This window comes from Lemur catta, chromosome 8 (genome assembly GCF_020740605.2).
Source record: "Lemur catta isolate mLemCat1 chromosome 8, mLemCat1.pri, whole genome shotgun sequence".
In the NCBI taxonomy this organism is placed as follows: domain Eukaryota; kingdom Metazoa; phylum Chordata; class Mammalia; order Primates; family Lemuridae; genus Lemur; species Lemur catta.
The window spans coordinates 81080933-81091557 of NC_059135.1; the positions used below are offsets into that span (position 1 = coordinate 81080933).

Consider the following 10625-nt stretch of genomic DNA (forward strand, 5'->3'; position numbering starts at 1 on the left):
TGAGATATAGTGTTAAACCTGAGTAAACATATTATTTTTAGTTATGGGCACTGAATTAGATTCTTATAGGTAAATAAAAAATTAATCATGGTGAAGATACGCCTTTTGTGCAGTGATCTATCAGCACATAACTGATGCACGAAAGAGTGATATAAACATTAAGAAGACGGCAAATAAAGTGCTGAGAGAGTTTAAGAAGAGAAGTAATGCTTTTAGTACTCTGTGGAAGAGATACTTCAACTAGGTTATAAAGGAGGAGTAGAATTTAGAAACATCAAAACAAAAAGAAATTTAGAGGCCAGGAGCCATGGCTCATGCCTATAATCCTAGCATTCTAGGAGGCTGAGATCAGGAGTTCGAGACCAGCCTGAGCAAGAGCCTGACCCGTTTCTACTAAAAATAGAAAAACTTAGCCGGGCAACTAGCTTGAGCCCAGGAGTTTGAGGTTGCCATGACCTAGGCTAATGCCATGGCTCTCTAGCCTGGGTGACAGTGCAAGACTCTGTCTCAAAAAAAGAAAAATAAATTTAGGTTAGCTAGCTGAGAGGCATTTCAGATAGTAAGGGAGAAATGAAATTCCACAGCCAAGACATAGAAACATGGTATTAATAAGAACTCCTGAGGAATAATGCATTAATTAACTATTCATAGAGATGATATGAAGATTAAAGTAGATAACAAAGGGAACTTCTGCTTTAAGTACTATCATACTATATAATTTAGGCCAACTATCCAATCCAGATGGAACAAATTGGAAAAAAAATTTAAATATGGATTATTCTATTGACTTCCTGTTTCTGATCCAGCATGCAAGGAGCTTGGAAGTTGTCACTGTTGTCCTCCCAGAAAGACAAAAAAAAAAAAATCTTACAATCAATAATTTTTCTTAGCTTTATCAGAGAATTTAAGTCATAGGGCAAACTGCTGCCTAAATGTTGGATGGACAGGAAAATAGAATCACAGCTTATCAGAGCAGAGGCCCATGAGCAGATGCCTGATGCTGGAGCCAATGCCAGGGAAAGTATAAACAGTAATTAATGAATTGCTGGAAGTTCAGTGTGGATAAGCTTGAGAATTAAATACTTTACTGAATTTTACTTCCATGAGCTCCTCTAGGTTCTCAGGGTGAAGATCAAAGAAACACCCCTTTGTGCTTCTGGCAGAAGGAGGGGAAAAATAACCATTTTGAAATATATCAGAGCATTCTGTTCTCCTTAACAAAGACTTCTCTCAAGGAAAATGATTGTGCCACAGTTTTTGGCACCTTGGCATTTCCCAGAGATAAGCAAACTTGGGAGAAGATAAACACCCAAGACCAGCTCTGTCTAGCCTTCCACCTGGGGGAAAGGAAACACTGAGACATTCTGGACAAGATAAAACTACAAAGACAGTAAAAAGATTATGGTTCTGAGGTACTAAGGGAGAAGAAGAGATGAATGAATAGATAGGGCATAGTGAAATTTTAGAGCAGTGAAACTATCCTGTATGATACTACCATGGTGGACACATGCCACTTTACATTTATTGAGATCCATAGAATGCACAATACAAAAAGAAAACTCTAATGTGGGAAACTGTGTGCAGTTGTGTGTGTATGGGGCATAGATATGGGAATTCCCTGTACTTTCCTCTCAACTTTTCTATAAACCTAAAACTGCTCTTTAAAAAATGTCTGTAAAAATGTATGATGGAAAGCATAAAAATCTAATAAGATAATGAAGAAAATATTATGTAAAAACATAGGAAAAGATACAGTCCCAAGAAAATGAGACCCATCATTTCCCCAGGGGTATGTATTTTGACGAGCAGGGTGGGGGATGAGGTGAGAGGCTAAACATCAGTTTGATGGACTTAGAAGCTATGGAGATAGCAATGAACCAAATAGAAATCTTGAAACACATAAATAAATGAATAAGAATTTCATAATAAGGTATAATGGTTTCTTAGATATAGCTAAAGTAGGAATTAGTAAATTGAACTATAGATCAAAAGGAAAGTTCCAGAATAAAGCATAAAGAGAAAAAATATGCAAATTATGCAACAGAGAATAGGATATAAAGGTTATGATAAGAAGATTTAACATACGTATGTATTGATTTAGAAGGCAAAACAGAAGAAAGAGGCTAGAAAGCATAATTTAAGAAATAATGGCTGAGAACTTTCCAAAATGTATTAAAAAAACTCAAGACACAAATCAATAATCTTATGAAGACCAAACAGGAAAAAAATCAAAAGAAACCAATACCAATACCAAGGTATGACATAGAAAATTGCTGAAAAGGCATGGTGCAGTGGCTCACACCTATTATCCTGGCACTTTGGAAGGCCAAAGTGGGAGGATTGCTTAAGGCCAGGAGTTCCAGACCAGCCTGAGCAAGAGCCAGATGTGGTTTCTACAAAAAATAGAAAAATTAGCCAGGCATGGTGGAGCACACATGTAGTCCCAGCTACTCAGGAGGCTGAGGCAGAAGGACCACCTGAGCCCAGGATTTGAGGTTGCTGTGAGCTATGATGACACCACTGCACTCTAGCCCTGGCAACACAGCAAGACTCTATCTCAAAAAAAAAAAAAAAAAAAAAAAAAAAAGGAAGAGAACTGCTGAAAACAAGAAAGAATGGGGCAAGAAAAATCTCTGAGGAAGTAATGGATGAAAAATTTCCAACTTTGGTGAATTACATAAATTTACATATTCAAGAAATTTAATGCATAAACATGAAGACTATTACGCCAGTCACATCACAGTGAAACTGGCTACAGAAAAATGACACATTAAATATAACATACTTAGGAATACATTTCACAAAAATCAAGATACATGCACTGAAAACATCAAAAGATTTATGAAAAAAAATTAAAGAAGATATATGGCATAATAAATCATGTTTATGGATTGGAGGACTTAATATTGTTCAGATGTAAATTATCTTTAGATTGAGCTATAAATTCAGTGCAATTGTTATAATCCTAGCAGATTTCTTTTTTTTTCTTAGAAATAATCAAATTGATTCAAAAGTTTGTGTAGAAATGCAAAAGATTAGAGTATTCAAAGCAATCTTGACTAAAAATATAAGTTATAGGACTTTAAGATTTACTGTAATGCTGCAGTAATCATGGTAGAATGATACTGGCATAAAGATAGACAAATAGATCAATAAAACAGAAGAGAGAACTCAGAAATAATTCATCAATTATATATTCAACTAATTTTCAATAAAGTTTCTAAAGTAATCCAACGGGGGAAGAAAAATCTATTAAATAAATCATATTAAAACAACTAGAGCTTTTAATAAAAAATAAATTAACTGCAACTTTATCATACATAAAAACTAATTTTGGATGGATCATAGACCTAAGTATTAAATCTTCTAAAAAACAAAACAGAAGACAACATCATCACAACTTGGAGGGATGAAAAGGTTTTTTAGATAAGACACACACCAAAAAAAATAACCATAGAAGAAGAAAAAAAGCTAAATTGGATTCCACAATTTTTAAAATTTTGTTTATCAAAAGATACTATTGAGAAAATGAATAAGCATACATAAATGGGAGAAAATATTTTCAAAACATTTACCTGAGGTAGGATTAGAATCCATAATATAGATAAAAGAAAAATCTTACAATTAATTCAGCCATATAAAGACAAAGCCAAATTTTTTAAATGGGTAAAAGAATTGAATAATCACTTCGCAAAAGAAAATATATAAGTGTCCAATAAGATCATGAAATGACCTCAACATTATTAGTCATTAGGAAAATAATAACATTCACACCAGAATTTCAAAAGCAAACAAACAAATTCCCAGCAGCAGTAGCAAATGCTGACAAAGACTCAGAGTAACCAGACTCTCCTTCAATATTCAGGGAGTGTAAAACACTTTGGAAAAGTTCTTGCAGTTTTTTCTTTTCTTTTCTTTTCTTTTTTTTTTTTTTGAGACAGAGTCTCACTCTCTTTCCCAGGCTAGAGTGAGTGCTGTGGCGTCAGCCTAGCTCACAGCAACCTCAAACTCCTGGGCTCAAGCGATCCTACTGCCTCAGCCTCCCAAGGAGCTGGGACTACAGGCATGCATCACCGTGCCTGGCTAATTTTTCTATATATATTTTTAGCTGTCCATATAATTTCTTCCTATTTTTTAGTAGAGACGGGGTCTCGCTCTTGCTCAGGCTGGTCTCGAACTCCTGAGCTCAAACAATCCACCCGCCTCGGCCTCCCAGAGTGCTAAGATTACAGGAGTGAGCCACCACGCCTGGCCTCTTGCAGGTTTTTAAAAATCTAAACATGTACCTTGTTCTATGAGGTAACAGTTTCATTCACAGGTATCAACCCAAGGGAGAGGGGAGCATATGTCTACTAAAAAACTTTTATGAGAATGTCATCAGCAATTTTATATCATAGTAGCTGAAAACTGGACATAGCACAGGCGCTCACAAATAGGAAAACAGAGAAACAAACTGCTACCTATTAATATATTAATAGCTTAATACTACTCAGTGATAAAAGGAACAAAGCACAGGTACATATAACAATATGGATGACTCTTAAAAATATCATTTTAATGAAAGAAGCTTTACTCAAACATGTATGATTTTATTCTTATGAATTTAGAGAATAAGTCAAATTAACCTATGTTTGCATATATCAAAACTTACTAAACAGTACACTTAAGATCGGTACATCTCACTCTATGTAAATTTATGTCAAAAATAAAACAAAACAAAGAACTCATAAATATTTATTGAATTCTAATTAATGATCCGAATGTTGTAGTATTTAGGGATGAAGTGTACTATCTGTTGCTTACTTTGTAATGCTTCAAAAAGATTGATTTGTAGATGACTAGACAGGTACATGGATGGATAAATACGTGATGAAGCAGCCATAGCAAAACGTTAATTGCAGAATGTAGGATGTAGGTATGTGAATGTGCAGGGACCAAGGGAAATCTTCCCCTTTGCCCTCTAAAGAATCACTGAAAATCAACTAACAAAAGGCAGATGAATAGGGGAAAAAACATACAAATTTATTTGATTATAGATTTACCTGACACAGGAGCCTTCAAAATGAAGACCTAAAGATATAGGGAAAACTGTCCGTTTTTATGTGTAGGCTCAACAAAGTATGGACAGGTATGCAGAAATAATGATTGGACCAAAAGTTTATGATCTAATGGTAACGGACTAGGTGGGAAAATCCAGCAAGGCCCGTCTGTTTAGATTGTTCTTTGCTTCTCTGTGTAGAATTTCTTCCTCCTGGGCTTGGGGAGGGCCCTCTCTGGAAGGGGGGTCTTCTGACCAACCTACAATTAAACAAGATAATTTCTTTATGTCCAGTTTTTACACAGAAAGGCGGGGGGGGGTGAAGTTGGAGTGATATTTTTAGGTTTTATGACTTGCTTTGTGGAAAAGGGGCTCTGGAATCTAGGGACCTGCCTTGGGGAAGAGGGATTCCAGTTTCTATGGCTAGTCTCAGTGGAGAATGAAAGGCCAGAGACAGGAGGTCAGGGGAATGTCAGACAGAAGCATTTGCTTCTGAAGCTGCTTCTGAGGTCTTCATTTTGGTATATCATCGTCTGAGCACCAACAGGTATTTAATGATCAATTCTTTCAATTTTTGGTATGTTTGAAAATTTTCCTGATGAAATAATGGAAAAAACATAGGGAGCAAGAAACAATCCCATGCAAATATGGGTACTTGACTTATGATAATGGTTGCATTGCGGAGCAGTGTCTTTTCAATAAATGGTGATCACTTAATAGATATTATGAAAATGAAACTTGACCCTCACTTCATACTGTACATGGAAAATCAATTCTATGAGTATTATGGATATAAATATAAAATTATAAATGATAAAGCTTGTAGGAGATAATATAGAGATGTCTCCATGATCTCAGGGGTTGAAAACGTAAAGTTAAATGTCTTAGGGTAAGTATCTTCATGAACTAGATACTTAAATCATTAACCATCAAGAAAAACAACTTGCTAGTTTTTTCACAGCTACTGAGAGAGTGAAGGTCATTCTCAGCAACCAGAAGGGACACACAGTCATCGTGAAGGCCTCCAGAGGAGCCCTGCTGAGCAACTTCCATCGCATCAATGTAGAACTCTGTCTTCTCGGAAAGAAAAGGAAAAAGCTCTGGTTTCACAAATGGTGGAGAAATAGAAAGGAACTAGCTACCATTGCCACAATCCACAGTTATGTACAGAACATGGTCCGCAGTGTTACACTGGGCTTCTGCTACCAGATGAGGTCTGTGTCTGCTCTTCCTCATCAGCATCAGGAGAATGGGTCTGGTGGAAATCCAAAATCACTTGGGTGAAAAATATATCTGCAGAGTTTGGATGAGGTCAGGTTTTGCTTGTTCAGTATCTTAAGCCCAATACATAAGCTAATCCTTGAAGGAAATGACATTGAACCTGTGTCAAATTTAGCAGCTTTGGTTCAGCAAGCCACAGCAGTTAAAAACAAAGAAAAATTTGGATGGAATCTATGTCTCTGAAAAAGGAATAATTCAGTAGGTTGATGAAACAATCTAAGAATTGTCCAGCTACAGAAACAACAAGATGCTGGACGGTTCCTAAGACCTATTTGTTATATTTTAAAGATGCAATAAATGTCCTCTATTGGAAAAAAGAAAAAGAAAAAAGAAAACTTTGCTATTTTGGACTATAGTAATGAAAATCAAAGACATCATTAAGTAAGATTGGGCTCAACTCCAAATACAACATGGGCAAGTGAGAATTTATAGCCAAGGAGTAGAGTGGAGGTCAGTGGATGGAAAATTACTAAGAAGAAACATCAGGGGTGACAACCCAAAATAAGTGACTGAGGCAAAGGTCCCAATCAATGGAGATTTATTAAGCCAAAGTTTGAGGACACGCCTGGGAAAAACAGAAACCACAGACAAATCCATAGCTGTTTTTCCAAAATGAGATTTGGGAATTCATACTTTAAAGGGGATAGGGCGTACAGAAAGAAACAAAGAGGAAGGGGATGGGTAGTGAGACAAAAGAGACAAAATGGTTACATTCTTGTCAGACTCAGGAAATCTATACCTTATATAAGATAAGCAAGTGTTAGAAGAGAAAAAGAGAGTGAAGGAAGCATCAATTATGCAGATGTCTCTGGGTAGGTAGAAGAATGCTTGATCCTGTCTTGTTTCTGTTCTGCACTTAGGAAGACAAACCTGTAATCAGCATTATTGGTGTGGGATCCAACAGACTTCAGTTTTAGGAGCTAGACTTAGCCTGCAGAGTCAAGGTTACAATTTGCATGTCCTTGTTTATGGGAAGCCAGGAAAGAATTTCCTTATGAATGATCTGTAGGGGCAGTCCTTTGCAGGTGTCTGAGACCTTTATTTTTCTGGCAGATGCTTAATTTTAGTTAACAGCTTTTCATTTGGAAGGCGGTGTTTCATGACTCAGCCTCCTTCTTTTTTGCATATTGTGTAAGGATTTGGTGGAGGGGAGTCCTGAGATTTTTATTTCCCTTTATAAGGGCAAGGGGGATTCTGGCTAAACTGACCTAACAAGAGTCTTGCTGAAGACAGGCCAGAGTGATCAGACAAATGTCACCTGGGCGATGGTGGAGGATGAGGAACCCAATCAGATATAGAGGGTGACCCGATATGAAGGGGGGAGTTTGTGAAAACTGGAACTTACAAAGATGTGCACAGATGGGCCTAGGAGAAGGTTCAGGAACATGACTAAAATTTGGTCAAGCAAAGAATCTTTGTCATAATGTGGCACTAAAAAATAAGTAATTATAATAATATACTATTTTGAGATTTTATTATGATAATTTTACAGATAAGAAACTGAAACTGAATTGCAGAAATTAACTACCTTTCCTGGAATCACACAGTAAAAGCAGAAATTCAACGCCTTGTGAAAGCTTAAGCTGGTAGTGAGGTATACAATGGATTTGAAGGAGAAAAGACTAGAAGGAGGCAGGCAAATTAGGAGACTCTTTCATATTTCATTCAAACGAATAGGGTAGTGGTAGTGGGATAAAAGACCGGGGATGGATGAGAATCAACAGGATTTGAAAGGAGTTTTAATATGGCAGCAAGGGAGGAATCAAAGAGGAGTCCATGCTATTTAGGGCTGGGAGCCTGGAAAAATAGTGGAACCATAAACAGAAATAGGGATCACAGGAGGAGCAGCAGGTTTGCACTGGTGAGATAAAAAATTTAATTTAGACAAAATGTAATTGTAGGGTCTGCAAACTCATCATCATAATGGAAACTGTTCATTAACTACTGCATTATGAAAGCCTGTGCTTAACAAAGCAAGCTAGATGAGTCTGCCGTCAGACTCGCACAGTGGGAAGAAAGGAAGGTAAATGCTGCAGCTTGCAGCACAGCGGGAGGATGGCTGAGGAAAAGGAAGACCAAAAGGTTGGACTTGAGCATTTGGTGAGCTCCCTCATGGTGAAGCCCTGGGCAGTTTAGAGGCTCTTTGAAATCAATGAGAAACAACAGGAAAGAGGAGGGTTCAGGCAAGGTGGAAAGAAACCCGTGACAAATTTTGCCTGTGATGTATCCTGTCAGAACTCCCTGAGCCCAGGCCAGGTTTTCAAGAGGCTGGGCTGGGTATAGGGTAGTGGGGGACTTGGCTGCCAAGCTGCAAGAAGGGAGCTAAAAGATTTGTCCAGGAACAAAGCTGGAATCAAGCTAAGCTGCAAGGCAGAGACCAGGTGCAAGGCAATGAGAAAGCTAAATCACCTAGGCAAGAACAGGCAGATCGGAAACAGAGACGGGAAAGTAACAGCGTGTGGACACATTCCACGATGGTCTGCGGTTTCAGACTGTGTCTCTTTATAGGGAGCCTCAGGACTTGGCTGTGGCTAATAAGGGAATTTGTTACAGGAACTGAGCCTGCTCAGACACAACAAAAATGGGCAGAGAATTCCAAGGTGACAAACAGATACGCAGACGAAGGTGAAAAGCAGCTCACATCATTCTCAAGCAAAACTGGCCCCAAAAAGCATCTTTGCAAATCTTTCCCCTCCTCTGACTGTTTTGTAAATCCCTACTCTTTCTTTTTTTTTTTTTCTTTAAAAAATCCTATCTTGAAATCCTATCTTTTACAAATGACATACTCTCCCACAGAGCTCTTTCTCCAAGATTTGAAAGCCGGCATATGGCTGATGTGAAGAGGGAAGCTTGGGCTGCCTCTGCCCATATCGTGCGCATCTCATAGATAACAGAGGACTTTCGACTCCCAGGCTGCCAATCTTCCATCTTTCATCTGTACCAAATTCACAATGATGAGGAAGAAAGGAAAGCAATTTAATTCTCAACGGTACTTCGTGTAGCTGCTGTAAAACATCCTTTCTGCTTTATACCAAGTAAGCAGTAATAACATAGGAACACTGAAAATTGTCAGTTGGAGAGTAAAAATGGTGGAAGGAAAGTTTTACAGAATAAATCTGGGTAATAAGGAAAAAGATATACATGCTACAGTGGGTTTTCATCACGGATTCCAAAAACACCCACTTATCCTCAGCAAAGAACTTGTTACAGCCTGTTTTCTATCTGTGTATGTGACTCCATCCCAAGATGAGCATCTGTCAAGCCTGGAAAGCACAACATTTACAATATTGTTTTCATTCTTGACTGAACACATAAAAGGCACAAAATTTAGTTAGAAGAATGGCATTGCGCATGTGGGTTTTCCTAAAACCTTTGCCACCGGCTCTCACACAGCCTCTCTCATTATTTATTTACAGACTATTGGTACCTTTTGCTCAGAGGTTTAGGAATGAGATCAAATGAAGCGTTGGACTCTCTCTTCAGAAGGCTCCAGGAAAGGTGCAGGAATGAAAGTGGTGACCTAGCTCTATATAATCTCCACGTTGTCATTTTTAAGAGTCTCATTATCATCACATTAGAAGTTGTAGTTTCAGTTTTCCTCAACCTGGAGTTTAGAATCCCAAAGCCTGGCTATAAAAATTCCCCGACATTTCAGCCAAAGTTCTGCCCTGTCGTGGTCTGGATTACATTTGATGGAGATACTGCTGGCTGAGTAGTTCACCTTCTCTGGCTCTAGCTGTGAACTTTCCCTCCATGTTATGATCCACGTTTGTCTTGATCTCTGCATTTGGGTTGGAGAGATGTGTATACTCTTTTTATTTCTAAGGAAGGTTGTTCATTCTTATGTTATAATTCCCAAGAAAGATATATCGTGAGACAATCTGGTAATCTGGTTGATGGGAGAGAGAAGTGGTAGATTTCAGAAAAAATTCTTGCTTCATAAATATTACTTGGGAGTCTTTGGTTACTGATAATTTTCCCTCTGTGAGTGTTCTTCCCCTGCGCCTGACCTAGCACTGGACTCGTGGTAGTAGTACTATCCAGTACTGTTGTCAATGAGCACAAATTTGTGGTCGGAAAAATTTGGCTTTGGATACCCACTCCATTACTTATTAGTTGTGTGATCTTCAATGCATTCTATTACCTTTCTCAGCCTATTTTCTTCGTTTGATAGAGATGAAAATACCAACTTGGAAGGATTTTTTGAAGATAAAATGTGTTATGTATGTGAAACACCTCCTTTAGTGCTGCATTACATAATTGGGCCTCGACACATTATATTTATTTTATTATAGTAGTTATTTAA

General features: G+C 37.8%; 1 pseudogene; it reads left to right on the top strand.

The window, feature by feature from the left end:
- Positions 1 to 939: 939 nt before the first annotated feature.
- On the top strand, positions 940 to 6521 carry LOC123644142 (annotated as a pseudogene).
- The last annotated feature ends 4104 nt before the right edge of the window (positions 6522 to 10625 follow it).